The sequence below is a fragment of the Terrapene carolina genome, unplaced genomic scaffold (genome assembly GCF_002925995.2).
Source record: "Terrapene carolina triunguis isolate 2854851 unplaced genomic scaffold, T_m_triunguis-2.0 Scaffold22, whole genome shotgun sequence".
NCBI classification, from domain to species: Eukaryota; Metazoa; Chordata; order Testudines; family Emydidae; genus Terrapene; species Terrapene triunguis.
This window is the reverse complement of record NW_020664373.1, coordinates 20,119,681-20,133,933: the sequence shown is the minus strand read 5'-3', so window position 1 is coordinate 20,133,933 and position 14,253 is coordinate 20,119,681. Positions and strand designations below refer to the sequence as shown.

Sequence of the window (14,253 nt, the reverse complement as noted above, 5' to 3'; positions counted from 1 at the left end):
GAATAATCTCTATCGTTGTGTCACATTTCATATGAGATTTACCAGAAATGCTGGAGGCTTATACCGAAAACTGTTCAGAGACTGACCATTTATTCAACAAAGCTATTTAATCTTTACTCAGAAGAAATGTCCCAATTTCAACAGATGTTGATGAGGCCATCTGGAAGCAGAACTGACTGGACAAATAAGTAAAGTCTACTTCCTTTTATTGCTCCCAACAGAGCATTAACTAAAATGTTCTTTTAAATAAAAGCATCTGGAGCTATTTATCACAAACAGTTTAACAATGCTACTGCCTATTGAAGTAAAATACTGAAGAGAATTGACTAAAAGCTGTTGTAAAGCAATACCATAGGGAAAGCTTAATTATTGGGTTTTTTGCTTCTTCGTGTCTTTCTAAATATTGAGCATTCAGGTAAACACCTGTTGATGATAACAATTCAAGATATAATGGAAAAGATGGAGAACACAATATAGGGAAAGAAAGAGTGAGCAATATAAGGAGGTGGAAGGAGAGAGAAGAGAAACTGACACTGAAATCAGCACAGTACAAGATATGCTACGATCTAGTCAATTTGCATATTTTTGTATAGATAACCATCCATTTATTTTTTTAAATCAATCTGTGTATTATTTTATAAACAAGTTACACACAAACACACATTAAAAATACAAAAAATAAATTATCAGTTGTGGCTGCAAACAAAGGAAAAAGAATTGCAGGTGCCAGTTGTTTAAACTAGCCCAAACCATTTAAAAAAAAAAAAAAAAAAAGGACCGGTTCTGGGGGTGTGTGTTTGTGTTGTATGTTTTGCTAAAATAAATTAAAAACAAATTTCAATGTATGTCTGGGTGGTTACCTGCGAGTGTGTTTATGGGTTTAAAAATGAGTTAGATACCACTATGGTAAAATTGTGTCAAAATCCCCTGCCTTGAGAACAGGGTGAGAGCTCGTATATACTTAGTTATATTTTCTCTATCCATATTTTTACAAAATTATTCTGCTTGCATGGTTTTAATTTTAATAATTTAAGTTGTAGACATTGTGATGCTGGTAAACCAGTGCCAGCTCTTGACAAGACTTTCAGTCCCGGCCAAGCACTGACAAATTCATTGCTGGAAACCAGTCCCGCTCATCCGTGTGTTAGTATGGTTAAGATGGATATTGGACTTATAACCATGTGTTTAGACTTGATGAAATGCTTGAAAGCTGCTTCATGTATTAATCCTACTTATGTCTGTATCCCATGCTATAAGGTAATACTTAAGTGTTTGCTATATAGCCGTAAAATGTTTGTTCTGAACTATGTAGCTCACCAAACAAGAATCAACTTTACCTAGTGCAAAATGCTAAATCCCTATGAAAGGCATTACCTCTTGCCCATCAGGAAGGCTATCAAAACTAAATGGGCCATTGTGGGACATCACAATACGAAGACTTTGCTAATTGTCCCTGCACAGCCATCAAAGGGCTACATGCAAAAGGGCTTGTCCCATCAGCTTGAATTCTGGAAGAAGGAAATAAAGATAGAGGACAAGAACATTTTTTGATCTCTTTGCTGTTTAGACTCTCACAGGACTGGATCTATGAAACAGAAGCAGAGATCCCCAGGGTCAACCTGGGTTAGCCCTAAAAGACATTCAGAGTGCTGACAGGTAACTACAACTCTGTCACCTTGTGGAACCATAGACCGTAACTCATTTTGTATATACGTTTGCCTGCTTTAACCTGTAAATAACTCTCTCGTTTCTTTTTCCTAGTTAATACTGTGACGGGTTGGATCACAGAAACCCCCTTGGGAGCTGCCACCCGATGTGCCAAGACTACCCCTGCTTCTGTTTTCCCTGCCAGCTCAGGACTCCAGCACCCTGTCTTGCCGAGTTAGACACTCCTGTCTGACTCCAACACAGACCAAGGGTCTGAATCACTTGTCCCAAAACTGCAAGTTTACCCAAAAACAGCTCACAGGAGTGTGCTTGTCTTTAGCACTCAGGTGCCCAACTCCCAATGGGGTCTAAACCCAGATAAATCCGTTTTACCCTGCATAAAGCTTATGCAGGGCAAACTCATAAGTTGTTCGCCCTCTATAACACAGATAGAGAGATATGCACAGTTGTTTGCTCCCCCAGGTATTAATACATACTCTGAGTAAATTACTAAATAAAAAGTGATTTTATTAAATACAGACAGTAGGATTTAAGTGGTTCAAAGTAGTAACAGACAGAACAAAGTAAGTCACAAGCAAAATAAAATAAAATGCGCAAATCTATGCCTAATCAAACTAAATACAGATAAGTTCCTCACCAGTTCCAGCATGCTCCCTTTTACAGGCTAATCTCCCGTTAGCCTGGGTCCAGCAATCTCTCACAACCACTGTAGTTACTGTCTTTCGTTTCAGTTTCCTTCAAGCATCCTGCGGGGGTGGAGAGGCTCTTTCTTTAGCCAGCTGAAGACAAAATGGAGGGGTCTCCCCCAGGGTTAAATAGACTCTCTCTTGTGGGAGGAGACCACCCTCCTCCCTCCTATGCAAAGTCCAGCTCCAAGATGGAGTTCTGGAGTCACCTGGGCAAGTCACGTGTCCCTGCATGACTCAGTCTTTACATGCTGAAGTCATTGCCCACATGGAATCTTGCATGTCTCCAGGAAGACTTCTTATGTGGATTGGAGCATTCCAAGATGCATTGTTCCCCAAGTGTTTCCTGATCAGGTACTTAACCTGGCGAATTCCTTCCTAAAGAAGCTGACCAAATGCCTCCCAAAGCTTACTTAGAAACCAAGCAAGCATACAGCCCATATTCTTAACCTCAAGTAGAAAATGATATATATATGTACAAATAGGATGAATAGATAGAGTAGACCATAACCTTTATGGAGATATGTTACCTGGCACAGGCAGCACCAAACATATTCCAGTTATGTCATACATACATTTATAAGCACCCCCTCCCCATAAAGCCTTATGGGGTACACTGTCACAAGAGATCCCCAGGGTCAACCTGGGTTAGCCCTAAAAGACATTCAGAGTGCTGACAGGTAACTACAACTCTGTCACCTTGTGGAACCATAGACCGTAACTCATTTTGTATATACGTTTGCCTGCTTTAACCTGTAAATAACTCTCTCGTTTCTTTTTCCTAGTTAATACATTCTTAGTTAGTTTGCTATAAGATTGGCTACAAGCATTGGCTTTGGTGTGAGATCTACGGTACCGATTGACCTGTGGTAAGTGACTGGTCTCTTGGGACTGTGAGCAACCTGAATATTTTGTGATTTTTATGTGTACAGCAACCAACTATCACTAAGTCCAGCTTGCTTGGGTGGCAAGATAGACTGGAATGCTCAAGGGGACTGTCTGTGACTCCATGGTAAGACTTTCATAGTGTTCTAGGAGGTCACATTTGATACCGGGTTGGTGAAATCTAATTATAGAACATACAACCATTTTGGGGTCTCTGCCCTGCTTCTTGACAGCCTGTCCTGAGGTTCACACTCACCGTCGTGAACCACTCCAAACAGCATGACACATACATCACAAGTGTTTTCTCCAGTCATTATTACAGGGGGGTATTATGAATATATAATTCATATGATATATATTTGACAACACACATAGACAGTATAAGCATTTTCTCTCTTACTTTAAAGTCATGCATAAGAAGAAAACTGTTGCAGTACTTAAGTCAGGGGACAGAGCCCCCAAGTTCCTGAGGCCACGATGATAAGAACAGATTCTGATGAGTCTGAAGTTAAATAAAATCTTTTAGGATCTTTGTGAATATACCAACTACATCTATTTTATCATTTTGGTTACAAACACATAAGCACCCTACAGAGCCAAATAAAATAATTAAGAGAAATTGAGTGACTTACTGCCTGTATTAGATTAACAATTGAGCAAAGATGGGCAAATGGGGTGAACTGGGTTTTAAACATCATTAACCGATTTTTTGCAAAAACCAATCTGCATACCTTCTGGGCTGCAGCTCTTCTATATCCCCTCGCCTTTTGTATTTGCTCATTCTCTTTTAATGCTTATAAGAGGTATTGACAATCCTATTTTAACTTTTTATTTAAAGCCTGACATTTGCTTTCTAACAACAAATATATTATTTACATAATTCATATCACAAGTTATTATCAGGTATAGTTATTTATATCTTGTTGTTTTTTTATAATTTTCTTTCCAATTATGCATGCGGCAAAACTTGTTACTGTGTTTGCAGTAAACATTTGGATTTACAAACATCCCTTTTTCCTTAACAGGTCTCTTTGCCAGTCTTTTCAAACACTTCTCTTTTTATATTTTCGCTTTTCTCATACTTTTAGTTGCGGTTTGTTTTCATTTCTAGGGGTGGTAGTACTTATTAGTCATTGGTTTAGGGGTTCTAGGCCAATGTCAAATCTTTTTGGTTTCCTCTGTAGGTAAGGAGGGCCTTGGAGAGGTCATAGGGGTCTGGACTAGGGCCCTCTCTCACTGGGATGTTTTTGGTTAATACACCTCTACCCCGATATAACGCTGTCCTTGGGAGCCAAAAAATCTTACCGCATTATAGGAGAAACTGCGTTATATAGAACTTACTTTGATCCGCTGGAGTGCGCAGTCCCGCCTCCCCGGAGCGCTGCTTTACCATGTTATATCCAAATTCGTGTTATATCGGGTCGCATTATATCGGGGTAGAGGTGTACTTAGATTCTAACAGACTTTTTTTTTTTTACAAATATCCATTTTTTTTCCTTTAGCCAATCTCTCTGCACATATTTTTAACTCCCCTGCCCCTTTACATTTTAGCCTTTTTAGTCTTTTAGCTGTTTCTTTATCATTTCTAGGAGTGGTGCCACTTACCATCACTTGGTTCTGGGCTGTACACCTAATGCTGTTGGTTTCCTTCCCAAAGTGAAGAGGGCCTTGGGGATCTCACAGAGGGTTGGGTCACGACCCTCTCCAATGAAAACATTCTGGAGCATTTTAGTTATTTACAAGGATACGCCTTTTCCTTTATAGTCTCTTTGCACATAGTCTCTTGCTTTACATTTTAGCTTTTTTTGTACATTTAGCTGTATTTCTTTACCACTTCAAGGGGTGGGGCCATAGGGGTTCTGGACCAAACCTTAAATTCTATTCTTTTTCCTCTTTAGGTAAGATGGGACTTCTGGTTGAGGACCGGGTGTGAGACGAGGGTTAGGCCAGACTCTGGAAGGATAATTTAAGTCATATTGTCATGTCCTGTGACAATATAACTTCCTATGACATCAAGGTGAAGCAGGACTTCCAGTGACGACATCATCCTTAACTCATCCATCAATCTCTTTGACATAGGGGCAATTTACTACTCTGGCGACTCTGGGTATATTTTACCTGGGTTCCTCAGGCTATCGTGTTTGGGTAAATTATTCAGTCCGGAATTAATATACACATTTTGAAAAATTTTCAGAAAAAAAAAGTCACAAACTGCAGAAGATTTTTAAGGAATTCAATAATCTATTCAATAAAGAATAGAAAAACCTGGATTTGGACAGCATCCTTGGGTGTTCTTTGCTGGATCTGCAATACATTTATACCAGAATCCTGCATGGAAGTGATAATGGTGGCTCAGTTTTAGTCGTTAAGGCTTGTAACCAGGCACGTTCATATCCCTTCTATAGTTTTATATTAGAAGACATGAATGGGAGTGGGTTAGTAATTAGCTGAATAAAAGTTTAAAAATTGAATTTATTGAACTGGATCTGTCTGTATATTGGGAGTCAGAGAGGGCCTTTATTTTTCAGAAACCATGAAACACACTGCAGATGTAACCTTTCTAATGGTTAGACTGAAACAGAGAAATTAGAGACTTGTTGCTTAGCAATTGAAAGAGCTCTTCCTTATATACCGAGTGGCACTGTGGTTTCCTAAGAATAAATATAGTAGGTGAGTTTGACCTTTAATAATGAATATTTGGGGCTGTATTTTCTAATAAGAACATAAAGCCTTTATCTGTTTCAGGGCTTTCCCATTTAGCCTAGTAAAGACATGCAGTTCCCTTTCACAGAAGACTTAAAAATCAATACAGTGTTACAGAATTGTTTTGGTACCTTTCCCATTATTGATTAGACTCCTTTTAGCATTTAAACCTCTGAAATATTTATTACTTTCAAACTTGTTTCTATAATATGCTTCTCCAGTTTTCAAGCCTGTCTTTACATTTATTAATATAGCAACTTATCCAAGAGATAAGTTATTTCTGTGCTGTGGTGTATATACCAACATTTTTCTTAGTTAATTCTGATCTATTCCTCTCATCCATTGTATTAAGATCATTCTTAAGAGATACATTAATTGTCTTCAAGTACAAAGTGTATTCACATACAGAGCTATTAAAATATAAAATAAATTGCCAAACTAGATCAGCATATTTGGTGTCTTCATTCTACAAAGTGCTGGACATTCTGTGCCCAATCCTGCAGAACATTTCAGCATGTGATTAACTTTAAGCAGCGAACAGTCCCAATAGGGCTCTATTCAGGAAAGTACTTAAGCATGTGCTTATCTCCCACAGAAGTCAATAAAGTTAAAACATATGATTAAATGCTTTTCCTGAATAGAGATGATTTCCTGGATCATGGCCAGTATCTAGCTCCTTAAAGGATTGAGCCTTAGTTTTCTTAATTCATCTGTGTTGAAAAGATGGGCATAATTTCAGAAGAATTCCAGTTGCTTTGACAGAACAGGTACATCATATAAGGGAAATCATTTCACAGCTTGTTCTTTTGGCAGATTACCACAATTGTTTGTTCTCTGCAGAAGTTCATGAGAAAAATGAAAATGTGTTTCTGTTCCTAAAAGAAGAAATGTATACTTGGCCAGAATCTAAAGACAGTCTGTCCCTTACAAAAATCAACAGTCAGCATTAACATGTAGGAAAAACACCAGCAGTGGTAGGGTGCATCGTAGCCAGATCAATGGATGTCATCAGAGATTGATAAAATATCTTGTAATTCATAGACATTAATTAAGTTCATTTATGTTTAAAGTATAAGAAAAGAATTTAGTAGTTATTCCTTTTGTTGCTGTTCTATGGAAGCTGAGAAGGCTGGTAAGCTAGTAAACTATCCTCCTCTGTATAGTTTCTTCTAAATAAGATGTAAAATCAAGGTGCTGTCCATTCACAGTCAGTAAAGATTTCCTATGACTGTCTGCTCCAATTCTTTGTGCTGCACCCTTTAAATATTTGTACAACATCCTTCCAACGAAGACTGTAAAATCCTCGGTGCAGGGATTATCTCTCTGTGTACATAAGTCCATCAGTGGGGCTATGTACGTTTATAATAGGGATCTGCAACCTTTGGTACACGGCACGTCAGGGTAAGCACCCTGGCGGGCCGGGCCAGTTTGTTTACCTGCCGCATCTGCAGGTTCGGCCGATTGCGGCTCCCACTGGGCGCAGTTCGCCGCTCCAGGCCAATGGGGGCTGTGGGAAGCGGCGGCCAGCACATCCCTCGGCCCGCACCACTTCCCGCAGCCCCCATTGGCCTGGGAACCGCGCCCAGTGGGAGCCGCGATCGGCCAAACCTGCGGACATGGCAGGTAAACAAACTGGCGGGCCGCGGGCCAAGTTGCCAATCCCTGGTTTATAATAATAAAGATCTTTTTGTAAGAGCATTAACTATTGTGTCCTAGTCATGTTCCAGTTTGTTTAATTATATCCTAAATACCCCATGCAGTTTCAACTGTACATCTTATTCTAAACTAGGTGTCGGCAACCTGCGGCACGCGTGGCAAAGGTGGCATGCGAGCTGATTTTTAATGGCACTCTGCTGCCAGCTGGGGTCCCGGCTGCTGGCCCGCCCAGCCCACTGCCTGCCTGGATGAATGGAACCCCGGGCTGGCAGCAGGCTGAGTGGGGCTGGCGGCCGGGACCCCGGCTGGCAGGGGCTGGCGGCCGGAACCCCAGACTGGCAGCGGGCCTAGCGGCTCACCCCGCTGCCTGTCTGGGGTTTCATCTGCTGCCGGTCTGTGGTTTTGTCCACCGGCCCCTGTAAATGTAAAATGTATTACTGGCACGCGAAACCTTAAATTAATGAAGACTTGGCACACCACTTCTCAAAGGTTGCCGACCCCTGTTCTAAACTATCACGTGAGGTTACCATATTTTGTTATACTGCTGTCTTATTCCACACCAGAGGGTGGCTGCATTTCCACGCAGGAGGAAGTAAGTTGTCTGTCAAGCACTTCAGTATCTTTCAGAATCGAAGCTGCTATAGCTAATTAACTAAGTAAATGTAAGATAATTTTCCATTTTTATCACAGTAAAATTAGGCATTAGCAATACTGTTTGTGTGTCTAAATCCTCCCTTATCTCATTAGCCAAGTACAACAGCAGGCAATGAAATAAACACCTCTGCAGGGTGGGTGATTTTAAATTGAGAGAGGTTTATTTTTTTCCTTTAACTAGGGCAGTTGAATGGCCCGAACCATTGCCCAACATGAGCTGGAAATTTTAAGCTTGTACCTAGTAGAAATATGGTGAATTAGTCATTCACCTTTGAAAACCAGGAGGAGCTTATTACAGTGTTTGTAGACCTTAGTCAAAAAGAGCAACTCATAACCCAGCAGGGGAGTGACTGTCCAAACACCACCTTGGAGAAAACTCTTAATTTTGTATTCACCAAATTCATAGCAGCCCTCCCTTCCCCACTTGCCAGCTGCCAAATCCTCAACCTCATTCCTCACCAGCGAAAAGCCCTTGATGAAATTCCCTGTAGAGGCCTTTCTCTTTGGGAGGGAAACAAAGCTCACTCCCCTTTCCCTTATGACAGCCTGCAGGGAAGTTGTGAAGTCTCAATACATATGTTAGAAAATGCTGCTAGTGAGGCAGTCCCAGCAATTGGTTAGCAGCTCTTCTGGATCGCAGCATCTTCGATGCTGACAGCTTTGTTCCGGTCACTTGTGAGCTCGTCACACTAAGGCCCCGAGATCTGAGTGTGAGGCACAGAACTAAGTGCTATAAACCAGCCATACTTAATGAAATAAGCATTCATGCAGCACTCCCAAAGTCTTGTCCCAGCATGAACCGTGTTCACCTCACTGGGAACATTCTCCTCTTCGTTGATCCAGCCCTGGTCAGAAATTCAGAGGGGCTGTCCCCAGGGCAAGGGCATTACACTGACCTTTCTTTTGCTGCATTAAATAAGCTGTTCAACCATTTCCTCCCCTTCTACCCAGGGGCTGCTCCAGGCACCGGCGGCTTTCGGCGGCATGCCTGCGGGAGGTCCACTGGTCCCGCGGCTTCGGCGACAATTCGGCTGCGAGTACGCCGAAGCCGCGGGACTGGTGGACCTCCCACAGGCGCGCCGCCAAAAGCCGCCTGACTGCCGTGCTTGGGGCGGCAAAACACATAGAGCCGCCCCTGCTTCTACCTACATTGTTTTAGCTCTCTTCCAGGGGTAGGTAGGGTGACCAGATGTCCCAATTTTATAGGGACAGTCCCGATTTTTGGGTCTTTTTCTTATATAGGCTCCTATTACCCCCCAACCCCTGTCCCGATTTTTCACATTTGCTGTCTGCTCACCCTAGGGGTAGGTCACTGGCAAAATGCTCCTCCTACATATCCCTTTTCCCCTAATCCCAGTCCATGTTCTTGGCAAACATTTTGCAAATCATCTTTTTAAATTCAGTCCAATTCCAACCAAACAATGCTGAGAAAGACACCACATTCTCCTGTGTCTCCTGCTCCTGCATGTGATTCCCTCTCCCAAAGACCTTACTTTCCAGGAACAGTAGATTTCCTGTTAAATGTGCTAATAGGTCCTGATCCAAAGCCCACAGAAGTTAAACAGAAAACTCCCATTGACTTCAGTGGCTTTGAATCAAGCCTCTTCTGAACATTTTACTGGAAGAGCTTAGTAAATGCCACTGGATTATTTTAAATGACTAATCGTGGCTTAGAATAGCAATAATCTCATCAAAATTGCCTCTTACCAGCAGTTACTTATGTGTTTTGTACTGCCTTTGGGTATTTTACATAAACAGTGCTCATCAGCTACCCCATGGCCAACAGGAGCTGCTAATGGGTTATTTTAAATTTAAATCACTGTGTGATTAAACAAAAAGTCTAGCTAGAATCTGTCTGAAGCTGTTGGGACATCATGGTTAATGCACAAACTACCACTCATTTTCCATAAATAGTAAATCCTGCAGTGCTGGAGACTACAGTAATTAACATATTTATCCACACAGTAAAATTTTGCTTTTAGATGAGTTTGCAAACCTCTTGCATGCTTAAAAAAACCACACACAATCCCTTCTTTCTCCTTCTCTCCCCCTCCCCTCAATATATTAAAGGACAAAAATTGAGAAAATATAATCAATCATGACAAAAAGCAAATTCCAGAAAGCTGCAAATATCTTTTAAATAAAGATAGATATGAGGAGGAAGCGGGTGAAGATAACAGGCTGAAAGATCATCTGTTTAACACATTACAATTGAAGGGAGAAGTTGCTCCTGTACCACTTCACAAGGGAATGTAATGAAAATGTAAATAAGTTAAAGTACAAACTTTTAGTCCTCATGCTACTTTGTATCAAGGGAAAAAAAATGCATTTATTCCAGAAAAGATGACGTCAGTAGCAAACAGCAGACCTCCCTAACAAAAAGTTTTTCCAAAGTCTAGTGAGGGAGAAGAAGGATGCAGCATTACCAACCTCAAGTGTTCAAAAACCATGATTCAGTCCCTCCAAAATCATAAGATTAGCTTTCAAATCATGAGATTTGAAAAAATTATAGACTTGGTATTCTTGTTATTTGCCTTCTGGTTATTGAGCCTTTTGGATTAACATTTTCAAGCTTTTCTCCACAATCATAAGAACTACAAACTCACTTTAAAAAAAAAGGCAAGCACATAATCACATTCTCATACAGTCATTTGATGCCAGGAGCTGGGGCTTTAAGAAGAACATGAAATATTGTAACACTTATGTTAAAATCACAAGAATTGGCAACCCTGACAGTGGGCCCGTATAATTGAAGATTAATTCTTCCAGGTAAGAGTGATTAGGAAAGTGGAGAGATGTCCACCATTTGGAATCACTGATGAGGCCCACAAAACACCCTCTTCCCCTTTGCATTTCCCCGGGGTGTACCATCTTCACTGTGTTTCTCCCTCATGTCCCAATTTTGCAAACATGTAGGCACGTGTGTAACTTTAGTTGCAGAACCAGAGCCTTAGACTGTAAGATCTTCAGGACATGGACTGCTCATATTTTGTATGTACTGTACAGGACTAAGCAGCTGGTAATAATGGGGGATAGAAGCCTCCTTCCACCATCCTCTCCAGTAACTGGCAGAAGAAGAGGCCTGCTGGTGGTATAAGAAAAATGAGCCTTAGCTGGACAGAACCTTCCTCAACTCTCTGTACAATGGAGATAGATGCACAGCTGAGCTCAAGGTTAACCTTGGACAAGTCACCTTTAAAAATAAATTACTTAGCCTCTGTTCTGACTTCTGCAACAGATTGGTTGATTTGGAAGAAAGTAGACCTGCTGCGTAAGGCCACAAAGAAAAATACCGTGTGGGGCCAGGAGTGGCAGAGCAGCTTGGGCCAGGGTGGCGAAATGAGAACACATACAGCTGTGGGCCACCTATTTGAAAAAGCATGCACTCATTCTGGGTGCCTCTGTTTTGGACTAGGTTTCTTGGTTTCTCAAATTGGCCACACAAAAATGGAGGCACCTCAAATTAGTTGGCACTTTTGCAAATATCTCCAGCTCCTGAATGCTGCAATTTAGAATGCTGAGCTCTACAGAGATAGTGAGTGGGAGGTGGGGGCAATCTTTTCCCTTCCCACACACACAGGTCCCCAATCTGCGGAGTGCCCTGTGGTGTGTCCAAGGGAAAGGGGAAAACTATGGCAGAGGTGGCTGGCCTTTCCATGACCTCTGTGACATTTTCCACTTCAGCCCCAGGGTGGCGGGGCGGGAGCTGCCAGCCAGTGGGGCCCCATTGGCAGCAGGGGCCCAGCAGCTCCCAGCCATTACAGGGGGAACTTGCAGCTCTGAGCTGCCGAGGACAGTGGGGATCAGCTGCCAGCCCTGGAGCGCCAAGCCGGGGCCCCGCTGCTCCGAGCCGTCATGGGCAGCTGGGGAACCCTGGAGCTCCCAGCTACCACTGATGACAGAGGGACCCAGCAGCTCCCAGCCATAGTGGTGGTGGTCACCCCCCCCCCCATCCTGCAGCAGGACAAGGGGTGAGCCCCATTTTGTCACCGTTATTTTTAGTAAAAGTTAGGGACAAGTCAGGGCTTCTGTCAATTTCTGTTTATTGCCTGGGCCCTGTCTGTGACTTTTATTAAAAAATAACCATGACAAAATCTTAAGCTGAGCCAAGATGGTCAGGGTGTCCCTAAGCCTCTGCGTGTCTGTTCTGTTCATTCCCTCTGGGGCGCCTGGCACTGGCCACTGTCGAAGACAGGACCCTGGGCTAGATGGACCTTTGGTCTGACCCAGTGTGGCCGTTCTTGTGTTCTTGTGGGGAGTCCTGGCATGGTCTAAAGTTAGGGTGACTCGACAGCAAATGTGAAAAATTGGGATGGGGTGGGGGGGGGGTAATAGGAGCCTATATAAGAAAAAGACTCCAAAATCGGGACTGTCCCTATAAAATCGGGACCTCTGGTCACCCTATCTAAGCAGCAGGAGCCGGTTCTTCTCAATAAAGGACAGCCCCTCCTGCACTCTCAGAAGGGGGGAATTGTGGACAAATCGTATTTTACAGCCCCTCCCAGCGCCCCTCCTGCTCCGCTTTCACAAAAAGGAGGGACGCGCAGCCCCTGGCGCCACCTTGCGGATAGTCTGTTAATGTGACCCAGGGAGTCTGAGTGCTAAGCACAATGCTGCACCCCCTCCTCCAGCCAGCCCCGGGGAGAGCGACCCCTCCAGCCCCAGCACCCCGGCCGGCCGGCCCCAGGGGGCTGCCGTGCAGCGGGCCAGCCGGGCGCGGTGTGGCGCCAAGAATTGGCTCCTTCTCGAGCCCCCGCCCGCTTCTGGCCACACACCGGCTAAGGCGAGGCGGCGCATCCCTGCACCTACCTGCCTCTCCCCGCGGCGCCGGCGCGGCGGGGCTCCGAGCAGGGGCAGGGAGAACACGCGCTGCCCCCTTGGCCTTGGTGCCTGACGCCCGCTCCGGCTCAGCCCGGCCCGGGAACCCGCCGTGGGACGCCAGCAGCAGCGGCAGGGCGCGCTCCGTGCCCCGGCTGCGGGCTGCGCCTCCAAGGCATTGCCCGGCGTTGCTACCAGACGCAAGCAGGGAGCGATCCGCAGGGAATCGCCGCTGTTGCTAAAGGACGGAGCAGGCTGGGACTTGCCTCGGGCCGGCGGCTGTGGCTGCAGCAGCCCCCACAGGCATGGTCAGGACTGCGTCTGCCAGGCTTTCCTGCTATTGAGATGAAGGGGAGGGTGTTTTAAGCATGGGGAAGCCCCCTGGCCGGACATGGCCGATTTCCAGGTGTGGCTGGTTTGTTTTGTTGTGGGTTTTTTAGACACGCTTGTAAGGGTTTTTAAAACAAACACACTCTTGGAGTGCTAGTGATACCATGGGGTGGGGGGCGAGAGGGGTAAGAATGTGGCTACACTATAGCTGAGCTCGACCTCCCCTAGGTACTGGCCAAGATTTTCAAAAGCAACTAGCAATTTTGGGTGCTTCCCTTTTTTGGGTGCCCAACTTAAACTGCTTCAAAGGGGCTCCACCCCCCGGCGGGTGAGTGCTCGGCAGTTTCTGAAACTCAGGCTAGGTCTACACTACCCGCCTGAATCGGCGGGTAGAAATCGATCTCTTGGGGATCGAATTATCGCGTCTTGTCGGGACGTGACAATCGATCCCCGAATCGACGCTCTTACTCCACCAGCGGAGGTGGGAGTAAGTGCTGTCGACGGGGAGCCGCGGAGGTCGATTTTGCCGCCGTCCTCACAGCGGGGTAAGTCGGCTCTGATACGTCGAATTCAGCTACGCTATTTGCGTAGCTGAATTTGCGTATCTTAAATCGACCCCCCCCGTAGTGAAGACCTGCCCTCAGTTTAGGGTGTCTCCAATTGCTACTAGCCTGCCGCACGCTAGGTGTCCATGTGGACCCTGCTGTCATGCACTGAAAGTTCTCCAGTGCGCTTTGATCTACTCCCTTTTCAAAGTAAGGTAGAACAAAATACACTAGAGCATTTTTAGTTTTCTCATGACTGGCTGCCCCTCTCGCCTGCTCCACCCCCTTTTACAACTTTGGCACAAGGC

At 44.3% G+C, this 14,253-nt stretch overlaps 1 protein-coding gene across 1 annotated transcript in view; it reads right to left on the bottom strand.

The window, feature by feature from the left end:
• LOC112107599 overlaps window positions 1-13,095 on the bottom strand; it is a 53,907-nt gene extending 40,812 nt beyond the window's left edge. The window contains exon 1 of the mRNA XM_026648219.1: window positions 13,062-13,095. The gene's annotated coding sequence lies outside the window, so the exon portion shown is untranslated. The remainder of the gene's footprint in view (window positions 1-13,061) is intronic.
• Window positions 13,096-14,253: the final 1,158 nt, after the last annotated feature.